The sequence below is a fragment of the Battus philenor genome, unplaced genomic scaffold (assembly GCF_028537555.1).
Source record: "Battus philenor isolate CCGP_79_NKW_IND1 unplaced genomic scaffold, ilBatPhil1.0.hap1 SCAF_7, whole genome shotgun sequence".
Classification (NCBI taxonomy): domain Eukaryota; kingdom Metazoa; phylum Arthropoda; class Insecta; order Lepidoptera; family Papilionidae; genus Battus; species Battus philenor.
Window position 1 is genome coordinate 9,057,862 of NW_027181737.1, and position 25,887 is coordinate 9,083,748.

Consider the following 25,887-nt stretch of genomic DNA (forward strand, 5'->3'; position numbering starts at 1 on the left):
ATTATATAACTTACATAGCAAGTATATATATTGATAACATAGCATTTACATTTTAATTAAGAAAATTACATATTTGTAAAATAAATAATGAAAAAATATTTAATTAAATAATGATTTTCAGAAACCGAGCATTAAAAATGTTTAAAGGATTTATTCTAGTTTAAAACATGATTCAAACGACTGATTCCGTGAAGTTTTCAACGATTGATAAACATTCGTCCTTGACATTTCTTTACACTTCTACAATCGTCTCTCAGACCGCATCGTTACAGCAGACCTTTAGCTAAAACCTTCATAATGCGCACGAATGAATTTTATTACACATAAAATTCTTTGAAGTTTTAAGGATGCGGATATAAGGTTCCAAAAATTGCTTAAAATAAATTATTTCGTTTAAAATTATACATAAAAATAGTTTGTTAACAATTTTTAAGAATAAACTCGTATTATACTATGTAATCCTGCAATATAAGAAATATTAAAAAGACTTACTTAAAATATAAAGTATATCATATATGTGTGTTTTGGTAATGCCCCGGTACGCAAGGTTAAGTCTGGTTAACAATTAAAGGTAGGTATAGAGCTGGCTTTCTTTACACCCCTAACGACATCCACACATGTCCCTTAAACAATACAGTCCCACATCTGTTAAATTGTTTAATCACTAAGCATCTTACAAATTCACCATTTGTCTAAAGCTGGATTCCTCACACTTGGACAAAACATAGAGACACTTCAGACTTTTACTACGACGACACTTGCTCCTTTCGCAACTTTTCCGTGACAAAGCTGGGGAACAAGAGGGTGAGAGACCTGAAAGCTCTCATCTTTCCAAACACGTTATCGCCTCATGTGTGGTGGAATAATTCCTCTCTGCTGAGATGAGAAGTCGACTCGTGTACGCGATCTTGATGCGGTGTCTCATCTTGGAGTAAAGTTGCGCCTGTGCTGAGTTTCTAACGCCCTTCCAGTATACAGAAAGTCATTGATTACCGGTAGTGGGTACGTGTGGTTCTTCGTGACAGCGTATGACTTGCGCTGGTTCACATAAGGCCAGAACTTTCCACCCTTCTTTGAAATCAGAGCTTCACACTCTTACACTGGCACACAGAAACACTATGTATATGCACTTCCAAGACTGCTCTATGAGGGTCTTGAAACGATAGAACGGCTTTAGTCTATTCGAGTCACCGCAGTCGATGAGATTGTCTGCGAACGGCGTGGGTCCTCCCCTTTCTGCGAAAATATCCTTGATTTCGTAGTTTTTGTTCTTTGCTGTATGACTCTGTTTTATACATGGAGAGACCGCAGACAATGAATGAAGTGATGACATAATTTTCGTGTTTTCGGCGATGGCAGCCGGGGGCGACGACGGGGTTTACGATGCTATATGGTTATCTAGAAGAAACCTATTCATTCTTTAACTCCCTAGTTATAGTTATCTGGAAACAACAACGCCAATAGGTTGTTCCATACCTTGGCTGTTCACACTATGAAAGTAGAAGGTTAAACAGATTTCAACCGTGTATGGATTTTTGTGAGGTTATACACGATTTTTATAATCTTGAGTAATCTAACCATATAATTTAAATATTATCGAAATATGGCGATTAAAGCAACCGGCATATTATTTTTAAATGTTTATCTATATATATCATTTAAGCCAAAAAAAATATTTAATGAATATTTTAGCCGTTGCTATTCATATCTCGTGAAGTGTAAATTTTATGGGGTGGGTCAAGGATTATTCTATTAAGAAAATACAATGTACATTTTTTAAATTCACAGCTAAATATAACAAAATATTTATAAAAATCTGAGAGTGTTTCGTACTTTTAAAACATTTCCTTTGACATTTTGAAATAAATGGATTTCATAATTTTTGGTTCGTCCAATAATTTTTTTACAAGTTATTAAAAGAATAAAAACGTTTTAGGCTCCAATGCCTAATAAACAAAGGCAACTTTCAAATCTAATACGTCATATTTACACATAACTCGCGAATACAAAATAAATATCAGTGGTCCGAGCCTAAAACACGCAGTATTCGACAGCATATCATATAATTTCTATATTAAGAAATATGTCATAATGCAAGACATTCTGAATAATTTAGTTAACCGAAAACTTTATTAAATTAATTGAAATAGGTACTAATTTTTAAAACTAAATGTACTACTATTAAAGAAGGTTAAACGTAATCGAAAAATAGTAAGTCGGCGATCGGTGAGTATAAATACGAAAGAAGACTTTCTACACAAGTAGGTAAGTAAACCTAACAAATGTGTCCGACACATGGCGTGAACAGTTATATATTTGTGTAGTGAGCGTATGATAGCATTCGACCGCTCCAAGCGCAAGTGTCATGTTCCAATTTTGTTTATGTATCATTTTCCTGCTTTGTTTTGCAGCTGCGATTTCGATAAAGTATCCGTATTTTTTTATATACAATATATATATATATATTAGATTTATAATTCATTATCCTTAATTCAACGATATTTTAAGCACCCTGTTTGTAGCATATGTACATGCATATCAGTGTTTTAAATAAAAATAATTGAAAGTGAAAAAGATCATAATTTAATTAATTTTATTGATATTACACAATGCACAAGGTATTTTACTTTATATTATTTAATCATAAATCATAAAGGATTGTCAACGAAATGAACCAAAGCACTAAGTTCCATTTTTATGATAAGAAACCACCAGAAAAACACTAGGTTAAAAAAAAAGAATATTTGAAAATTTAAAATCAGATCAACATCTATGTCTATATGACGAATAGGTACAAAGTAAGTTATTGCTATTACGTAATAACCTATCCATTACCATTATTATTTTATTTTCAGAATATGATAATCATCAATGTGTACTAAAATACCCCCCGTACCAGGCCTTTGGCATACACGCTAGAACCCGAGGAAGTATCGGCTGTTCCTTTTACCCAGTCCGCGGCTAAAGTTCGCAGCGCCGGTTCATGCCCTTTCTCTCATCTCCTTCGCCGCAGTTTCTTAAGGTTCTGAACAGCATATTCGGTAACACTATAATAGACTTTTTAAAATAGTCTTTTTAGACACTGGAATTCATTTAAAATTAAGATATGCCGCAAATTTTACAGACAAATATCCATTAAAGGTGAACTTAGTAATAAAGAGCATGGTCTATATTTAGATTGCTGATTGATGGTCACGATATAACGTCTGCATCGGAATTCAAACTGCACTCAGATGTTGGTAATAGTCAATGTGGCAAAACGAATCGACAACGGTATTATAGATTCAGGTGGTACCGTTATTTCAGCTTTGAACGTTATTATTGAAGCCGAGCGGACAGTTGTAATATGACTTTGAATGTTAGATTTGAATATCATCATTAAGGCGTGTCATTAGCGGTCATTCGTTACGGTACGATCGGCGGTGATTGATGAGAATCGATGATATCGCAATCACTTGAAACATTTCTACATTTCGTAAGTTTTTTGAGCAATTGAAAAAAAAAGACAATAAAGGTTCACAATGAGCCCGGAATATTTGTATAAAAACAAGTAAAATTGACTACTGCTAATACTGAATTCACAAAAGTGCGACTATGCAGGTTCTTGTATGCTAAATTTCGCATAGCGATACATTGGTACGGGTAAGGCGAGGTATACTTATTGCTAACAAGTGTCAATCTACAACATTATCAGACGTTGTTAGAAAAAAGTTGTATCTCTTTATAAAAATGTAACTTTAATTTCTGTTTTAATAATATACATCGAGAGTGGAATTTGCTTCAAATTTTGTATGGAATAAATAAATCAATTTAAGAAATTGTATGACATATACTGAATCTTGCGATAAATATTGTTACAAAAAATAACATTTTTTATTGTACGTAACATTATTACTATTGCAGTGTTTTAATTTAAAACTAAATTTTAATTAATATAAAATCTTTTAAAAATATTATTTGCTTTTCTTTTAAGTGGTCTGTATTAGCTGCAATAGTCGTTTGAACATTAAGACCAGTTTAAAAAGCTAGTATTAATAGCACGACGCACTATTTTTACGAGAAAATTATTTACTACCAATCGTATGGATTGTTTCAGCGACTTTAAATCATCATGGCGTTTAGAGCAAGTGTTACTCTCTAAAATTAACCATAAACCACAATCCAGTGGATTAAGATCAGGACTGGATGATGACCAATCTTTAGCTTTGTTAAAGTCCCGGACGTTCGACGATCGAACTTCATGTACCGTGTTAACTACCTTCTCAAAATTGGTATCACGATATATTTGTGCTGATGTATTTGACATCCTTTTCACAAAAATATGGCCCAGTCACGCCTTCATAGCTAATGCCCGACCAAAGCATCAATGGAGTCGGATAATGTCCACATTGTTCGTTGTTTACTAATTGGGAAGCTCCTTAAGGGATTTCAGCATAAATACGGTTATTTTGTTTCTTAGAATATTGCTCAGCTGTAAGCATTTTCTCATCCGTAAACCATTTTTTGTAACCTCTCTTTGCGTACCGTAAGTAGTTGCCTAGATCTTACCACCCCATTCTTTTTCAAATTATTAGTTCAGAAATGAGTAGTCTCTTATATGCTGAAACTCTTCAGTTATCTTGTAAAATACATGATATGATCTTCATCCTCCGAGATAAAATCTTTTGCTTTCCTACAAGATTTTTTCGATTCATACTGCTCTGAAATTCATCCCCCTTTCGTACGACCAGATCCTTTTCTGTCGCAAACAAAGGACGTTTCACTATACCAATCCCCGTACATAAATGTTTAACTAATACCAAGCGTATGGATGTTTTTTTAAAAATTATATTTGGTACCATACCTACTTTATGTAATCACAGCGATTCGGTCCACTTTATTATCAGAGTTCATTTTAATATCGAACAATAATAATATCACAGAACAATCATATCTAAGTATAATAAGCATATATAATTGCTCGATTATAATTTTAAAAGTAACATTTTTTTTATTTTTAATTAGAATAGTATTTATAACAAGATTAAGTATGCTATAGTCATGTTGTTCGATTTGTTACCTGCTATATAATCAGAGACATTGTAAAGTTTTAAAGTTTTTGGTAGCGCATTGTTAAATGCGAGTGATATAAATTGCTATCAGGTTTTTCTTGTATTAAATAATCTCGTCATTGTTGCAGACCTGGGTTTAATATGTTCGTGGAGAATGCCAAAAACCTTTTTGAGTATTTTAATATAATATTATACCTAATTAATCGTAGATAAATTTGTATATGCTGTAATCTAAAAACCTTTGCACAAATTCGTGTTTTACTTTTTACTAAACAGCGGCTACATTCATTTGTTTCAAGCTGAAAGTATATACTAATGTTCTAGATGACACAATGTACCTATTGCACAAAAGAAAATACGTTTTCTACCATCATTCTCAATTTAAATATACTTCAATATGTAATACATACTATGATATTAGTTAGCAACAACTTTTGTGTACATACGTAAGCCTGTCGGAGAATATGTTCATGTAATAGTTTGAATTAATATTTAAACAAGTAATATACAAAAAAAAATACAAAAAAAGATTCTACCTCAAACTAAGAAGTATAGTGAGGAGGGAGCGTGTCGGCTAGTCAGATTGTCGAGTAATCCGCATGGTGTCTGCGCGTGTTCGACTTCATAGCAGCTTACTGGTTTCAGTATATCCCGTAGCCCATACTGGTTTCAAAATACCTGGAAGAATTAGAAAAAATTACTACAGTTATTTAAAGAGTACTGGAATTTTTTGTATATGTGTGTGTGTAAGCTTTAGCTAAAGCATATAAAAAGATAAGGTTATTAATTTAAATACTGAATCAAAAAAGTAATATTTGAAGGTATGTTAAAATACCTATACATATGTGTATATATACACACACACACATATATATATATATATATAAATAAATAAATATATTTGTACATATATAGGTATATATAAGTGTGTGTGCCTGTGTACATGTACATTATACAACTACATTTATATTTTTGATGAGCCTGTGTAGTAAAAATAGAATGCCTTAGGCCAGTAAACGATACGCAAATTAATTATGCTGGGTACTGTTTTAAATTCCATGCGTTTCGCGTGCCGTCTTCAGTAGCATCTGCTACAGTTAACCAAGTTTTATTTTAAATTTTGTTATGCCGACTAGTTCTTTAATATCCAGTTTTTAATAATATAAACCATTTTATATAGAATTATTTTATTTAGTTAGAACTATTTTACAGAAAGTACATTCTACAAATATGCTTGGTATATAATTGGTGTTATAAAACAATCAACTTACATCTTGATTTGAATACAACTTGAGTATTTTTTTAAGGCACTCAAATTAATGTAATTAACGATAAATAACAAACGAATAATTTCATTACTATTTGGTTTAAAATAATATAATTTATTAATTTTCTTCTATTACATTATTTATTCTTGAAAAATACTGAATTTGTGCGAGGTTAAAGTTAGTTATGCCGTCATCTTATGAATATAGTAAATGTTCGGAGCTATTCTGGTATCTTTCCTTCATAGGTTAGTATTCGTTAGAGAAGAAACATAAAGTAAGATTTTTGTAATTTCTTTTCTTTCTGTTCGATGTAATGGAAGAAAAAAATATTTCAATTGTCAGTAGCGTTTGGTGTAGTACATTGTGTTTAGCATCGTTACACCATTCGTAATATGTACACAAAGCGTAAAATTAGTCCCACTTTTGCAATAGGCCATAACGCCTCATGTGCTATGAACATCTTAACTAGTGTTATGTAATTATAGAGATTCGTGAATTAGAATTATCATAACTTAAATAAATAATATAAATTTCTTTTTCTCTTTTTATTTACAGTCGAGAGTGTGTATAAACTTTGTTTGGAACTACAGTTACATACAGCAGACTACTTGTACCACATAATTCTTCGAAATTCATGACGATTAAGCCTCTGTTTTATATAGAACTGTCTCAGCGAACTTTTTTCCATTTATCAATCAATAAATTGTTAGATTTGGGGCTTTCAAATTTACACAAAAATATAAAATTCAATGTTTACGCGGCAAGACTGATGCTTGGTAACGGTAAATTTTAATTTGACTTTGTTTTGCATATATAGACTTACTAAAGCCTATCTCATCCATCCAAAAAGGATTCATGTGTACAAAAATTAAGCGCAAATTTTATGATTTCTTTCTAAAACAAACATTGGTTTTATGTTTTTTTGGCATAGTTACAATTATTATAGATTATCTATTTTACGTTTAAAGCGCTGTGTAAATATTTTAGGCTGATTCGTGAAACTATAGTATGTTAAATATACAATACCAAAACATAATAGAAAGTACATGAACGTTAGGTAAATGGCTTAATACAAAAAGTTTCTATATGACAATTAATGAAGAAAGTGTAGTTATTTTTATTTGGATTTCGTTTATGAATCCGTATAACAGAATTAGGACCTTGTAGAGTGACACAAACTAACTTTTTAATACAGTGTTAGACTATGTTTAATCTTTCTTTGGCCAACGAATTCTTTTACTAGCAACTAATGCTAGAAAGTTGTTTGATACATTTCCCTAAGTCGTCCTATATGTTTTCAATAGGATTTAAGTCTGATCAGCGATCTGGACACTCTCTACTTGTAATATCGAAATCTTGAATATATGGATACTTTTTGTTACACTGCATAAAATGGACTTACATTAAAAAAAGCCAATATGTTTTTTAAAAATTTTCTCTTCGTATCTGAGAGTTATGAAAGACCTGTTTTCTATGACTAATTACTCCGTATGATTATGTGCAGAAGTTTCTCCTTACATCATTAAAAAGAGTTTGTTGACGTCGTATTCTTCACACATTTAACGAATTACATATAGAAGGATGACTTACTATTATAATAATTATTTGTAATTTCCGACCATCTAGTAAAGGATTTTAAAAATATTTATGTGTCCTTTTAATTAAATTCATAGTAACAAGGTTTGTTGATCTTTTATGTTTTATTTCAATAAATTGAATACCTAACAAAATTTCGCCAATCTCAATAACCTAAACCAGTTTAATAAGAATATTGAAATTCTACAGGCTTTGACAGTTATCATCAATAAGTTTGACAGTCGTTAAGAAGTATTTTATTATATGATAATATTATGAGATAATAGAGTTCTACTATTTTAATGAGATGTATTACAAAAAGTCATAAGGTCAAGATTCTTATTGTAAATGTCATGCATGTAATTTATTTAGCATTTCGCGAAATATCAAGTCTATTGTAATGAAAAAGTATTTGCCACCCGTTGATCATATTATTGTTCTCTATAAAAGTGAATGAAACTTATTTACCGTTTCTGAAACAGAAACTGAAGTTTCTGTATATAAGGTGGTAAAAATATTTTAATCAATAATGTTTAGGTATAAAGAAAGTAGTAGTTAGTTAAATAACAGAGGTACAAAAACTAAATGGAGAAGTTTTTTGAACAAAAACTTTAAAAAAAAATTCTGTTACAGTCTAAAAATTTCCAAAGTGACAATAAAGCTAAGGAATTATTTGCTCTTTACTGTGTTAATGATGTAAAAGTGCCACAAAAATTCGTCTGAGTTTTGTGGGCTTTTCTCAGATCACGGCGCCTTTGGGATCCTTGTAGCTTTAAGACGAAGAATGCTAAAATCGAGGATATCGATCTGTTTTGTAAAATTGGATTCTGGCATTCCTTCCATGGCGTACACAAATAGTCTCTATATTCTCTATCGGTAATAGTGAGAATAAACGAATATAAAGGGGAAAGCATTTTATAATGTTCATGATATTATAATTATGGTAAATCATATTTAATAGAGATAAAAAATTTAAGTTCTGCATATTCACGATGTTTCTCGCAGTTGGTGTGTCATCGGTGAGGGTTGCAGCACCTAGTGACTGCGTATTTTCTGTGGTCTTTTTTCTATTCTATATCCGCTCATAGATACGTTTATTATAAAAGATTTTAACTGTTATTTTTTAAATATCATCCTCAAATCAAAACAATACCTGGTGACAGGAACCTATATAGAGCATATAAAAGATATTTTACTCTTATTTATTGACGTAGAAAAAAATTTTAATAACATTATTAAAATTGCAGCCTTTCAAATAGGAGTGATTAAGACGTTGAAATAAATTAACTGTTTTATAGATAAGAAAATTAAAATAATTTGTACATAATTGGAAGATCATTAGAAACAAGATTTTAATGAACAGAATGTTAGGTAACCTGGTTAAGGTACGGCGGCGAGCAATGTCGAAGTTTGATAAGTCAAATGCCATGCGACCGGTTTTCTTAAAGATCGCCTGCGTCCGCTTTGGTAAATGTGAGATGATTTAATCGCTTAGCTATTTATAGTGTAATGACATAGCTTTTGCCGAAAAATGATTTGCAGTGTCATTTTACCCGATTTATTTTTTACATAAATACTAGCGTGCCGAACAAGTCAAGGGAAACGCGTTCTGAGTGACATCTCAGAAGCCGTCGCGCCACATCACTTCATAAAGCGTCCGTCCAAGCAATCTAAGAGCTCGAGGCATCTCGAGTCGGCTATTAAAGTATGTGAAGAGGACTTAATGCTTTGCTAGCTAAAGAAATTTTTAGGCTGCCCTCTCAAACCAGCACAATTTGTAAATACCAATAGCTTGTCCAGTGCCTAATTTTCATAAAAAAAACTTGTCCCAAAAGAAGAAGTTATTGGCTACTCGCATTGTAATATAAAAATTACATTATTATATGTTTCAGAGAGATCAGTTTAATTACTGATCAAATTTAAAATAAATAAATAAATATAACAAGTTAAATCTGTAGTGTGTGAACTGCCAAACGTGCCTAGATATAGCAAAGTGAACAATACGGAAACTATGTATATATAAAATTCTGAGCAATTTTAATTTTTTTCCTTTAAACCTTTTAACAAAGTATTAGGAAACTTATAAAAAAGACATGAAATCCGAAGAGTCGTTTTCAAGTTATGGCGTGATCAAAGAAATAGTTCATTTTAAAATAGATTACGTGCCAATTATTTTTATTCGCAATTATGTGCTAGTTTTTTGTGCGTTAGTGCTATTTTCCCGGTGGTATTTACAACTTCACCTCCTACTAATCATTCTAGACGTCTATACAGTAACTAAGCTCGAGGATTTTTCTGAAGCCTCTACTCTAGTCTTTACATTATTTCATTATTTCACCGGATTGGTAACCCGTCTAGCTTCTTTGACACTTCTGTTCTCTCGAGTCATTGGAAGTAAAGAATGTACTCGTAAGAGGGACCGCTGCTTCGGAAATCGCTTCCGGCTTGAAATGAGCCTAATATGTCGATTTCAGTGTGCGACCGTATCTCGTCTCGATCTTTTAGCGGTTTAGACTGGGCTAGGCATACATCATAAACAAATTAAACTATTAGCTATCAACTTGCTATCGCATTCAACATCTGTTATTATTAAGAGTGCCATAAATAACAGTGTTATTAAGTTATTGGAAGACTGGACTATTTTCCGTTGCAAAAGACTTGAACCAAGGCGTTACGGCAGGGTCGTGTGCCTCACGTCTTGGCTGACCTCAATATGCACGACAGTAATCGGTCACATAATATTATTAATTGTTAACCCGTAACGCTCAAAATAAATTAATGTTAACCGCTTCAATGACTACAATACGTATTCACGTAGATCACGTATATAAGGAGAAAAAATTTCAAAGCAAGAGATCAAACCTTGTAAAAAATTGACTTATGGTACAAAATGTAATTGTGTAATATGCAGACAGGCGAGGTTCGAGTTGCGAATAAAGGGCCTCTTTTTTCCAATGTACTATTATAGTAACGTTAATATTCTAAATATTTTATTAACGCATTAATTATTTGTATATCCATGAGAAATACTGAAACATTTTGTAAGATCATGACAATATGTATAAAATGAATCGTCACTAATTTCTTTAATTTTAAACAAATCTAATAATAAAGTAGAAAAAAAGTTTGGAAAAATTAAGAACTAATTTAAAACATATTTAACTAACATTGTAAATTTAGGTTATGACCTTACATTAATAATAATACCATATATATAGTTTTGGGAACCTTTAAAGTTAATAAAATTCCTTTTTTGTTAAAATGTTATCGATGATTTTCGGTAATACGTAGGTTTATAAGTACTCAAGGTTCACGTGTCATATTCTACAACAATTTCTTAGTTTTCGGTATTGAAAATAATGTTAATGTTATTTTTTTCACAATTCAATTTTTTTGTTTTACTGGGATACAACCTTCACAAAATAAGATTAAGGTCGATCTTTGATGACCTCGACAGTTAATTATTTTATATCATTTCCGTATAACTTTTACAATAAAAATGATTAGTATCACGCTAAAAACTACTAAATGTAATATGGAACATGGACTTACACTTGTGCCTGCTTGAAAGCATTTGTACATGTTTGATTGGTCTGTGGGTCTTTAATGTAAAAGTACTCTTAACTGTAAGGAAATGGCTGCAACTCTTATTTATACTAATATTATATAAGCACAAGTATGCTTTGCTGTATAAATAAGTGTGCTGCTTAGCACGGTGGTCTAGTTAGGAGCTGTAGTTATTAAAATTCCTAGACTGATAAAGTATAACTCCAAGGCTCAATGAGCACTGTAATAATTATAAATGCAGGTTGCAGTGTTTTAGTGGATGTATTAAATGTTACGGTAAGAGGCTATCACTATCTTATATATATATATATATATATATATATATATATATATATATATATATTTATCACTTTTCATATTATAATAAACTAAAACTTCAATAAATATTTTTTGGTTCTTTATACTCTGAGTTTTGTAATATGGATTAAAATATGTAATGTTAAACTATTCATCTAAAAAATCTATGTCCTTGTATCAGATTTCTATTATTATATATTTCTAAATATGTTTTGATAATCAAACAATCTATCATGTTCGGTATAAATATTGAATATAGCTTGGGTTATGGGTTCAGAATAGGAGCGTTGAATTCTGAGACGTTGTATGGCACGTGCGATCGTGTCAACGAGAAATAGTACGTTTAATTATTGAACTAGACATAGTATGCGCGGAATATCGGCCGTGAGAATGGCACTTGGCAGTACAATTTTGCCGCGACCATTGTAAATTGCACAGGAAGTTCGGAGGAGCGGTGGCTCTGAAAACCCGTTACTGGATTTCATATTTGTCATGTTTACAAGTTGTTATCTGTAGTGGCTTCGGTACAATTTCCGTATGCAGCGGACATATTCTAAATTCGGTTCTTCCGAAAATGATCAAAAGCTATTTTTTTACACATCATAAAGTAAAGACGAGATATGAAGGTATAATCAGGCAAGGCCTTAATCTGTTTGTACCCGGTGAAATAATATTTTGTAACAGAATGTCAATCAAAAAACAAGCTGCATCAACTCATTTTTTTCTATCAAATTAATTATATTAGTTACGTCATTCAAAGTAACTCTGGTACTTACTAAATATATCGATAGTTACGGCAAGACCGATCCTACTTTGTTCTTAAAAAAAGAATCATGACGATTATCGAATGAATATTAGAAGAATTACAAGATTTTTTTTATTTCTGCATGCATAAAACAATATTTTTTTTTTGATGATTGATATGAAGTAGTTTTTAGTTTCGCAAATCTCGTTGTCTCAATCGTACCCCGTAGAAGGAGAAAGGAAATCGGTAATTCCCGTATTTTACGTGGGTGTTCTAAGCTATTGCGGTTCCACTTACGAAACGTTGTGACCGCTTTGTCGGAATTTTGTGAGCCACGCACAAAAAGTAAACATAATCGTAACACAACCGACAGTTACGTCGATTGCTTTGACATTTATTACACAAAATTGAGACACAGTCGCGAAAATAGTAACGTTCATGAACTGTTATAACCAAGTAAAACTTAATTTTTTATTAAAGTCTTCAATAAAATCTATTTTACAAAAGAATTCGTGCGATATTTTTCTTTTCTTTTTTCGCAATTTTAAAGCTAATAGCTAGCTAATTAGGAACAAACATTCTTTGCATTTTATATGAAAATTCAAGAAATGTTTTTTTAAAGTTTGTTTACATCAAACTATAGTATGTAGGCGCAGTTTTGTTCATTTTGCTATCTCGTTGGTAGTGATATAATGCCGTTGCTAAAGAAACTTTAGGAATTAAAATAGCCCAAAGTTTTAAAAAACCTAAAGTTTAAGAGTAATTTTGGTAGCCTACACTTGATGTTAATATGACTATCTCCAAATAACTCTGAAAAACCGAAAAAGATGAAAATCTGAAATTCCAAAACCATCCTTGTAAAATTATTATGATTAACTTTAATTATTTTATATTGAAAGGTTTTTCATCACGATAATTATAGACCGAGTATACACATATTTAACCACTCAGCATAAATTTAAAAGGCTTTGACTGGGAATTGGTAGTACAACCGATTCCCCGTTTTACAGTTCTGTAGCTACTTCCTGATATGTACCGGTTTTGGTCTCTTCAGAATCCTTCAGGCAGTGCAAGGATAACATGTCAGGTTAACAGAGAAGACTAGGAGGAGATCAAAACTACCCGACGCATTTTTTGATAAGAAGTTCCATAATTTCTGCTGCTACGGTATCATGCCACCATCTACAAAATAACAAAAATTCAGCGAAAAAAATAGCACCTATATATTATAGTTAAAAGTAAATAACCAGTGGAAACATATGCTTTGAATTTTCATACAAAATGTGAAGGAACTTTTTACCCATCCTATTATAATAATTTGAATGTGATAGCTACTGTCCGTCGTTGAAGTCTTTTCGGTACTTAAAAAATGGACGTTTTACTTGTCATAAAAATTAATCAAAGAAACGGTAAAAACGAATTCACTAATTAAATCATTGCGAGTATTTTTTAATTACTATATCTTCATTAATATGGTACGAAATACTATGCCAGTTCATAAATTTTCACCTAATGCTAGTCATATAGCTAGATTGTATTTTACGTGGGGTATCTAAAAGTAAATACACTATATAAAATGAAACAAAAATAAATAAATAGTGGAAGATAGATATAAAAATGAATGTTTTAATGACATTGCATCGCAGCTATTGAATTTTTGAGTTAGGTTTTGTAACTTTCGTTTTTATAATTGAAACAAAAAGATTTTTTAGGTTCTGTCCAAGTAATATAAAAGGGCATAAATCGCATTGACACTACGACTTTAAAAGAACTACGAAATTAAAAGTTTACTTTTTTCAACCCCACGTAGGCTTTATTCAATTTACATATATTTTATTGGATTAGATGAAGTAATTGACGATTTAACAGTACCAACAAGCCAATTATATCGCAACAATCGGGATTGTTGCATTCTTAAGTTTCTTTTTCCTGATATTTGTATTGTACTGTGTCAAGCGCATGCGAAGCCGGTTCAATCAATTACACCCTGCCTTATTATAACACTAGCTAAAGTCTTGTACGCCGATGTAGAATTAGCAAAGTGAAAACTTCTGGCAAACTTCAAAAAAAAGTTGCGTAATTTTCATGAAACAAAATTTATCTTTAAATTTGTAATATCTCTTGTAGTTTTACCGTATTGGGTAGTCCAATAGAAAAGGTTCTAAGGTTAATTATAGGTTTTTAGTTTCTATTATTATATAAAAAACATAAATTGCAGTATCAGTTATAAATTAAGTTTTGTGTGATTAAAATAACCCAATACGGGTAATAAATAGAGTCCATAATTTAATAGAAAATTTAAAAATATGTTTTACTTCTATAAAAGGGGAAAAATACAAACATGTAAAAACGTCTTTTTTCTCTGTCTTTTCTTATTTTATTTATTTTTCTTCTTAATAGCAAATAATAATTGAATGAAATTGAATTTTTGATCTCTTCCTTGATTTGTCATAATAGTTATATTTCGGTTCGTGTCCAATTGCCACACCAACTTGCGAATCCGCTGGGCTATAACGGTTATTTTCGTACGTCTATGGATCTCCTCATTCCTGAATAGATCTTATAGAGAAATCTCGAGCATAGCCCTCAACATAGTTAAGCTGTCAACTCGGTTTTGAGGCCCACCTGATGCAAAATTCGTCTGCAGTCTCTTCGGGCATCGTGCTGAGGTTCCCTATCGATTATGCCATGACTACGACGTTTTAAACAAACTAAAGGTGACTGATGTATTCGCCGTTGACACTGATGTAGATTATCGCTATTCAAGAGGATTGAGGGAATCTAGCATAGCGGCAGTGAACAGTTTCGAGAAGGTAACATCTCGTTGCCTCATGCTCCTTGGCAATGGGATATCGTTCGTGATGTATTCCTGTTTTCGGACCGACTTGAGGGCGTTATTATATAAACACTTCAACACCTCGACATATCGACAGTCAAAGCGGCGTCACTGTAGTTTTTATTAATAAAATAAATCAAATGAGTTTTTAAGAAAAAACTTTATTTTGTATGTTTACTTTGTGAAACATTAGTGCGGCTGCCCAGAAATTATTTTAGTCTACGACTTTCCGTTGTGCGAATTTCACGAGTAATTTTTTTTTACCGCTATCACAAAATTTATAGAATTTTTTGGTATCACAAAATTTATAGAATTTTTTGGGTTGACCTTGTTTTATTACGTTTAATCCGATTAAAAAGCGTTTGTGTATTAACAAATTAATTAAATTGCTTGGAGGTATACCCAATAGATATATGCAGAACTATAAATTAAAATAATATGATCATTTGCGATGACTTCAGAAACAGAAGGATTGTAAATTGTTATCGTGTAATTTATGCGCGTAATTAAATTTATAAATATCTCACGGTCAAAGTATTAAAATGATAATTGCATACAATGAGCGGAAATGAAACAAGTCTTTATCTATAAACATTACATGCAAAATCTGTATTTACAATTTTAAGATTAATCTTTATAAATATTAACCAAAGACTACATAATACACAAAAAAGATACCAGAGCAAGAGGCAGACCTAATGTCAGATAGGCTGACGAGATCATGGCTACGGCAGGTCACGGGTGGCTCCAAGTTGCCAAAGTTAGAGAAAAATGGAAAGCTTTGGAAGAGGCTTTTACTCCGAGGGGGTCCTTACAAACTTAGTACAAAATTATCAAAACTATTATTTAAAATTACTTATTTGAAATCATTTGTAATACACAAAAAATAACGACGAAATTTCGTCTTCAGATCAAAATCAATCTATATATAACAATAACAGTTAAACTTGTTCAAACTTATTATCAGCGGCAGCTTAGTTATATAGACAGTGACGTACCGTAGTCGTAGGTCATGGGTTCATTATCGGCAAGCTACTCTTTGTAAATTGTATAACTTTGTCACTATCCACAAGTAGTGAATACAATTAGAGAGAAATTTATGTAGATAAATTCCCTACCTACAAGGTGGACAGACGTCTTAGCAAGGATCGCCGGAATAAACTTGATGCTGGCCGCTAGTATTAGAAATGTATGTAGAAAGTCCTGCGAAACACAGGCTATATTCTTGGACTGAAAAAAAGATGACGATGAAATTAATCTGCTCTGACCTCGCGTCTCCGTAAAGCCGTATTCTTTCTTCGAGAGATGACAAGTATTCCCGCAATGACAACATGGCACGTAGAATGAAAAAAACAATAAGTTTGTTAAGTTATTAAAAAAATTGTAAGTGTTTTTAAATACTCACAGCAGAGACATTGAGATAAATTAATTAGTAATTATGCTGGCGTGTTTGTGGTAATTGAAGAAAAATAGTGGTCGTGTGCCGGTACGTTACTTGGATCGGTTATAACTGACTGGAATGTTGTATTTTGAAAGTGATACTTGCAAGGTTAAAGGTGCAATAAGCAGACAGGCAGCCATATCGAGCTTGATATCCGTTCTAGCATCTACTTCGTCACGCCACCTTATGTTACAAATTCACTGTGCAATAAAAGCAAATACCATTTAGATGTTACATTAATCGTTAAAGAAAAACATTATAGACTAAATGTCGTTTTGACAATTACTTGATTATTTTATGAAATATTTTATGTTTGGTTCTTAAAAAAAATAGAGTGGTAAAATGTTTAATAATCAATATATCAACGTTTCAATGAATGCCCGAGATGTTAGGCTCATGTGTCAGATAAAGTATATATTTGACCGTTTTAGTTCAGTCCTATCTTATTACTTGAACATTGGAGAAGGCCATCACTGAATGAATGAGGACAATAAATTGTGTCGTTCTGCAAATGTCACTTGACGGTCGTAACGGCTGATGTAGAAAGTTAAGGATAGGTACCATTGAGTCGCCACGGCGGAATCGTGACCCGAGATGATGTCGATAACTAATCACGTGGACATTCGTTCAACAATCCACTGCGCAATGTCTAGTGACGTATAACTATTAGTTAAGTTCTCGTCACAATGTGCGTGAGTTGTTACGGAATATTGTATTAGGGGACTGCAATCAATGGTTTCAAATGGTAATGACAGGTTGTGAAAACTTTAACGTCTACTATACATTTTGTTATTTTTCTAATTAGTGATCAGCAATTTTTTATGGTAATCTTAAAAAAAAATTAATATACATCCGTTTCATTGTTATCGAGTATTACCATATCTTGTCTCTTGCCTGTTGCAACCTCTTGTGGATTAAAATGAGATAAAATTAACGTTTAATAGAGCTATGTGACTGGCCAACTACAGTTGATAAAAAGATAAACCCTTAAATATTTTAATTATGAATAAAATGAAAAATGTTGTAGATTCTTAACATATTGACGATGTCATTGGGTGAATAAACTCTTCAAAAAAGAACCACTCGGGGTGTTAATTTAAAGCGGTTACTAAAAAAGGTTCCTTTTGGCAAACGAAACTAAATAAAACGAAGGGTAGGAGTTATGTTAGCGCCGTGGACTGACCGCTGTGGTTTGCAAATAAGACGAAATCGTCAATGCTGGCTTTGTAAAAATGAGCTTATTTGCAAAGGCATTGGTTCCCAATTACAATGCGATTGCATGCGTATGGTATGCGGCGTCACCGGTTAAGTATTTACACATGGCTAGGTCGACGACCCGCGCATCTCTACCGTCGCGTGAGCGCAGCCGTGATTGCTTATCGTTAGTTATTAATAGCGAACTATTATAACGCACGTACACATATAGGAGGTAACAGTCCTGTGTAATTAGCACCGCTTCCCGATCACGATCAGTGATTAGTTCCATTACGGTTTGTTTAAACCAAATGCGGAATTGTTATTACAATGTCAGTCAATACACGTCGATTTTTCCCGTACTTAATATGCCACTTACATAATCCTCATGCCAGCATTGCGCGGCAGATTACGGCTCTCCTCTCTTTCAGTCTGAGGGGAAGCGAATTAAAATGCTTCTTCGTTATCATTATACGATTCTTATTATTTTCCTTATTATTTATACACAGGTATAAAATTAAATAACGAAGTAGTGACTATGTTGAGTATAAAATTTTATAAAATTATGTATTTAGCGCAAAAATTATCGACAAGTAAGTTAGGTTAACTCAACCTATCTTTAAGTCAGGTAATGAAATAAAAAACGAGTCATTTTTAGCAGTTTACGGGTATTAGAAAGAACTATTAACTTTATACTAGTTAGTCAGTCGACATCCAGTAAAATTTGTATTTAGAGACCTAAAAGGTTTTTTTTTTAAATATGTAGAAGGTAGGATAATATTGATTAAAAGGTTTCACCTATTTATGTTATTGAAAAGAAAGCAGATATTGGTTTTAGGCTCGCGCTGGCATAAATTAGGTCATCGTATAGAGCGGTGGCATGTATAGCCGTGTATACGTAATGCAACGTTGCTTCACTGCGCTTGCGTCAACGTGCACACGAGGCGCATCGCGGGGTGTCTTCCACGCGATTCGGCGACCTTAAAAGCTAGACCAGTGCTTCGCAAACTGTGCTTTATCAAACGAAAAGCTCCGTCATTTCGTTCACAAGCTATAGGAAAGCTGTACTTTCTATATATGAAGTAATTTATATGAGATACCGTAAGGATCATTACATCAATACAATCATTAATTATCAATACAATGTTAATTTCATTAATATAAAAAAGATTAAATAACAGCTTATCATTAAGTGATCAATAAATGCCTATACTTGTGAACAATTCGAGCCGCGTACCGCTATTGTGTCACTTGTGAATCTTTTTAAAACAGCTGGTTTTGCCCTGACCTTTACCAACTTTCCATGTGTACATTTATGATGAGTAATTTGTGATTAGACGTGTACGATTACACTTGAAGGTCGTTATGCATCAAACTCATCATATGCCGCATTGTCAGAGGCCGCCGTGTCGGGCGAATGCTAAGTAGCTGTCGAAACACTTTATTATCCAATTGCCGCTTGAAGGAAAACGCAAATTGCACTAGTATATTAACTATGGTAAATTGTAATAAAAAGTCCTCGTTGTGATTACAGAAATTATTCTCATAACTTGTACTTAGCGTGCTTACATTGACATTAATTGTATTACAATACATAGATTTACTATTACACTTTATTAAGTTTATTTAAAAAATTACTGTACTGTCAAATTCCTTGGTTTAATTAAGCAATTGTACAACTGTACTCCTGAATTCCTGAATTACTTGGATTTGGTGTCTCTTAAATTGAAGTAACGTTGTGTTAGTGTATGGATTTCAAGTTACTTTGTTTATTATAGTATTTCTTAATAGGTCTGATATAAAAAACTTTAAACATTAAAATTACATAATAAATACGTAATTACGGCCGGAGACCTTAGGTGTCGATTTAAATATAACACTTTTGAAACAGTGACTCCCTTACGGAGAGAGCTTCTGAAAACATAATATATATTCCCAGATTGTTATTGTGAATACTAAAGAAGAGCTTATGAATTGAATAGTGTTTTCTTTTTAAATAATTGCGTCTTTGTCTTTGGTCTTGCGTCTTCTAACTGATTCTTCATATGTAGTTATGGTCTAAGAGAACAAGTTCATTGACTATCCAATTCGGTCTGTAATAGCTCTTTATATCAATAGGTTTTGAAGCAAATCACAGTTGATATTTATATACCATGGTTTCATTAAATAGAAAATGTACAGTATCCTAGTTTAAATTGAATTTCGTAATTTTGCTCTGTATTCGAAACTAAATTCAAGGTAATTTTAAAACAGACAATAATAAGAGTTGGAGCTTTCTGCGTGCAGTGGAGTTGCTGGAAAGTGTTCATTGGAGCGAATCGCGGGTGCGCGTTATTAATTGCGTCACTGACTAAAGGTTGAATGCGAATCGATAAAACAAATCGATTTTATACATATAATTGAAATCCATAAGTGACGCACAGGTAAAATTATAAACAGAGATATAATTTTTACGTTAGTAAGAGTCGTTAACCTAATTACCGAACTTTGCGATTTGTCCAATCGTTCTATGATTCCCACACGAAATTTTAGTTCCTATCATTATCGTAGTAGATGCCATTTTTGCGCAAACTCCCCGTTTTATTAATGTTTGTTGCAAATGTGAAAATTTTATTATAAACGTTAACCTGGGAGTTATTATATCATCGGTATATTATTATAATAAAGTAGATCATAATAATTTACGACGTCGATCGTGACAACGGTTGCGTGTATCGCGTATCAAAACTAAACATTTCCTCCAGCATGTTTCAAGCCACAAACATAGAGCCGCCGTTTCAATTATCTCTTCTACTTAAGAACGTGTTTTAATTTTACAAAGCGCTGTAATATTTAACGAATATCATTAACGAATCGGTAAAAGACATAAATAAATATTGTGTCATTCGTTAACCATAAATACAAGTTAACGAATCTAAAAAATTGGCAATTCTTTTCTTTATTTTTAAAAATATCAACTAGAACATAAATTTCATAATTATTTATAAAGAATTTATTTAAAATTTATAACAAAATTTACGTAATTATTATTATATGTAATAAGACTTTTTTAATATAAAGAAGAAAACGACGAATTTAATGATTATCGGTCTCATTCGCGCAATAAATCTAAAACTACGAAATATTTCCGTTAAGTGATGCGCGGCTGTGTTCTAGTGCTATAATAAAATAGGGGCTTGCTCCAAAATTCGACAAGTCAAGTGGCTTACGGTCTTCACAAATATCAGTAAATTGATTGGAAAAAAATCTACTAACTTTGAGTGCAGGTTTGACGCAATGTTTATGGAGTATTTGTAATACCAAGGCTGTGATGAAGGTTCAATCCACGCACTAGACAAATATTCAAATGACACTCTCACAGGCGTTTTAAATGTGTTCCTAAGCGTTTTATTAGGTGCGTTAGCAAAAATGTCACACAATTACACTGAAAAATTTTATATAGTGTAATTTTGTGAAAACCACACAATAGGATATTAATAAATACATAAAATACTAATAATTACATGGTTACTTGTTATATTCGTAAAAACTTTAAAGGGTTGAAAGTATAGTTATTTTGTCAGCAAAGAGTTATAAAACTTTTACATCTATTCCAAATCAACCTATATAAAGTGATCAATATGAAGTATGAAATAATAATTTCTTTTGTTCTATTAAAATGTGACGGGCCAATAACGTCTGGCAAAATCTATAGGGACAGATAGTAAACAATAATATATTTTAATCCTAATCCGTATTTTTCTTGCTATATTATCATTACGTTATATATTATTTTGTACACCAATAATTTTTAAACGAGAGTGTATCCATTAAGAGCTTTTTCATCTATAAAAAAATCTCTGCGTATTGTATTCGTGATTGAGCGTTAAGTAGCTGAAATCTTATTGTTTTTTTTAACATTGGCGTGGTTTTAAATGTATTATTATGTTATATTGAACCTCATAAGTAACAATATTTTAATGAAATTTTTATTAACGTTTTATTAACTAATAATACGCGTGTTAAAAATAATTTGACATTTTTAGAATTACAAAAAAGCTAGTTTTTAAAACATTTATATTCGCTGTTTTAAAGTAAATCTTGTTTTCACGGAATTTTAATATCTCTTTAATTTTTAACTTTACGTCTTTTTATTTCAGGTCCTTCTTAATGATTGTTTTGATTGATATGTAACTACTTTATATTCTTAAGATATAACGAATTATTGATGAAATGATGAGACGGTACGAATTTTTAACATGTGCTATTTTCAGATGGAAATAATTAATTGTTTGTTTATTTTAAAATTAACTGTGGCTATGATATTGAATTTCCCAGAAGTAACTGTATTTATATAAAAAAAAAAATAATTTGACGGAATACTTCCTTTATGGTAGTAAAATGATGAACACTTAAATAATTTTTGACCAAATTATTTTCCTTCCTTCGGAGCCTTTTGGCTTTAACATTGTTTCAAGATTGTGACCATTGATAACACCGTTTACTGCATAGTAAATCAGATAAGAGAAAGCCAATTGGCGCGTATGCGTAATTTGGAAGTAAAATAACGTCTCGTATGCTAAATAATTTAAGTTTTACGTAATTTTCATAATCTATCGTAATTTTATTACTCCATTGATATTTTATCGCGTTATAAAGATAAATTAAACAACTTAATTGTAGATTGTTTGACGCATAATCCTAACTTATAAGCACATCTCCAAGGCTGTGATAACACTGTTTCAATCTGCAATTAGATATTTTCTTTATTATTTGTCAAAAAATAGTTAGCCTTTTAATTAGTAATTTGAAAGGCGGTGTAGACGTCTGGTCATTTGACCTTCAGTCAAGTTTACATAACGAATTGTAATCGCAGACCACTGGTTTGTCTTTTTGTAAACGAACTTCTAAAACAAGTTTTACTAAATTATAAATCAATAGGAAAAAAAATTCATTTGTAAAAAGCGTTTATTTCACTGTTTTCCGAACATTTCAACTTAGTATCTTAATATATTTACAAACGTCTCTTTATACTGATGTTACTATTGGATTATTTTTACGAAGCCAAATATAATCAGTTGGTTACGTATGCATTTCTTATGTTATATGCTTATGTATTCTCAAAATAATAGCAGAAAGTGTTAAATAATACAGCTCACAAGAAACAGTTGCGTTATCTAATAATACGGTATCCTTTGCGGAAATTCATGTAAAATAAAAATAATCATACATAGATTCAGATATAAGTCCTATTAGAAATTTCGTCATTCGTGATGCACTGTTTCTCGGGTCACGATTTCCACTAAAACCTATGTGGGACAAATTTACAAAGTTGGGTTTTTATAGTGTGTACAGAAATAAAGGCTTTTCACTATTCTCTGCAAGGCTACACGTGTCTGCAACAACTGAAACCAGTTCCAATGAACCGAATACAGGTTGTCCATAAGTAATCAGAAGGTATTCGACAAGTCTGCTGACCAGTCGATAGCGGGAACCATACTCAACTTTCGTCACTTAATTTGTAAACTAGACACTGTGTGAAATATGAACATATACTATAATTTTTGAATGCTATACGCAAACAATTCCAACATTGATAGTCAATGACTCTTCATTTGATTCTCGTTCATACAGATAACATTTGCGGACGGATGTACGGTATATATATGTAGGCAGATGATGGTCAAGACGAAAAATTTGTAATAATTATTTTAAATTTATTATCATAAGGCTACTTACACCCAGTTCCATGTAACATCCAATAAGAACAACACGTAAATCAAAAAAATACTTAAATTTCATCAATGTTAAAACTTTGAAAACGTCACAAATATTCACGTGCAGTTAGAAACACTTTTAGTTTTTATTCGAGGGGATTAGGTTGACTATAAAAAAAAACACAGCTATCGATCAGTAACACGAAAAAGTTAAAAGCGATATACGTTTAGTCCCGTAGTGGGAGTTGGCAAAACTGACGTACGCAGCGCGCAGGCGCCGCCAAGGTATTGTTAAAAGTTACTTTTACTTGTGCGACGTGCTGTTCCGAACGGTGCGCCGGAGACCTCGTACGTACTGTCACTCCATGCTTGTTCGTCTAAGAAAGAGAAAAACAGAGTCGTCTCTTTCGTCAGCGGTGACGTTACGTTAGAAAATTTTTAAAAGCGATACATAAAATGTTTGTGCAAGATTAAAGGAAATTTTAAAGCTATGCTAAGTACTGGTTACGGTTCATTGAAATTTTAGGTGAGTATTGCCTTACTTCCTCGCGTGGCGGGGCGAGCACAGGTTACGTTGGTTGGCTGCGTCATGGTGCTTGATGGATATAGCTTTCATAATCATGTTATATCAAATACTTATTAATACTTATTTAATTTATACTTTATTAATTAATCCAAATAAACTAAAAGCTCGTTCATCAATGTTAAAAAATGGCGATACGGTATAAGATTTTAGAATAATTAAAATATCTTTTGAAGCGTACTAAATATTTAAATTGTGGTAAGCTTTTCTTACAACGATGTCTCAATTTAGCCTGATTGTAAAGTTGAGTATACGAGGTCTACTCACATAGTAATTTTGATTTCTGTGAGTTTCAATTTCTTATGTAGTTTTGTTGGTCATTCATGCCATTCACTTATGCCAACAACAACAATTTTTAATATCAAGTTAATATTTAACAGGTGTTTTGTTTCGTGTTCGCTTGTTTGTTATTTCATTTCAAGTTATGCACTATTTCAATCCGGCAGAAACGTTAAAAGTTATGGAAGAGCAAAAATTGGCCTTTGCGTTTTATAACGCAAAAGTCAATTTTTGTCCAAAAACAACCTCATCCAATACCGTAGCCAGGGTATTCCTACAACCAGGTTTCCGGTGACCCTGATGATGGTTCCCTGAAATTTAAAAGACCAGTGAACATTATGCTACTATCGTGAAGATACTTATTAATGAGTGGTTCGCAACGATTGGAAATTTCTTTTGGCATAGGTGTATCATATCTGATGGGCATTACCTTGAAAGGGACAAAATATATGATCATGAATTAGTAATTAATTTATGAAAAAATACAAAATTTTTGGTACTTTTTAGAAAAATCTTAAAACCTATTTAATAATAATGAAATCTTCTTTTAAAAAGTTTTAAATATCAATGGTAATAGATGTTTTAAATAAACCGGAGTTAGTCTTTTATATGTTTGAAACGAGGAAAAACATTGCATATTGTTGAAGAGCGTAAAATAAAGTTAAATTGAGCAAATTAATGACACGTTCATTATTTAAAGCTATAATTGATTAACAACTGGAAAACAATACGCTTGCTAATCAAACTCAACGAAACGTAGGTAATTTAGGGACGAATCCCGATAGCCGGTAGCGATATTGAATGGCAGTTACGACCATGAAACGTCCGCCTAAGCAGTATAAAATCTTGGCCAGCTCCTAATCTAATAAAATATCTTTGCTACTTGGAGCCCCCGAGCTTAGTTATTTTACACAAATACAGTCCAAGCGTCTCCAGGACCCAGTTATCTCAATGCTGAAAATGTTGAAAATATAATTGAGTAAAAAACATTCTGGCACCTCGCGTCGATAAAGATGACAGTTAGATTACAATTTCTATTGTTTTTCAATAATGTTATTTCATGTGGTGTCACGTTACAAAATCTTAATAATGCCATTGTGAATAGCAAATACCGTTCTTATTGTACTAGACAAAACTTAATAATATTACCAGCTGCATTGATGACTATTCAAAATACTATTGAATAAAATACTTCAAATTTATTTAATTATTGTTAAAGAAGTATGTAAAGAAAAAAGATAAATTTAATTAACTCAACATTGGAACTTTTAACAGAACTCTTATAGATCGTCTACTTTTTTCATCTATTTTCTAGTTCTACTTGTGGGATAGAAGCAGGTAGAGACTTCACAACA

At 32.0% G+C, this 25,887-nt stretch overlaps 1 protein-coding gene across 1 annotated transcript in view; it reads right to left on the reverse strand.

The window, feature by feature from the left end:
• The window catches only part of LOC137930887 (uncharacterized), a 40,808-nt gene extending 16,825 nt beyond the window's left edge, over window positions 1-23,983 (reverse strand). The window contains exons 1-2 of the mRNA XM_068774230.1: window positions 23,693-23,983; window positions 5,588-5,729 (exon numbers count right to left, since the gene is read on the reverse strand). The gene's annotated coding sequence lies outside the window, so the exon portion shown is untranslated. The remainder of the gene's footprint in view (window positions 1-5,587; window positions 5,730-23,692) is intronic.
• Between the last annotated feature and the right edge of the window lie 1,904 nt (window positions 23,984-25,887).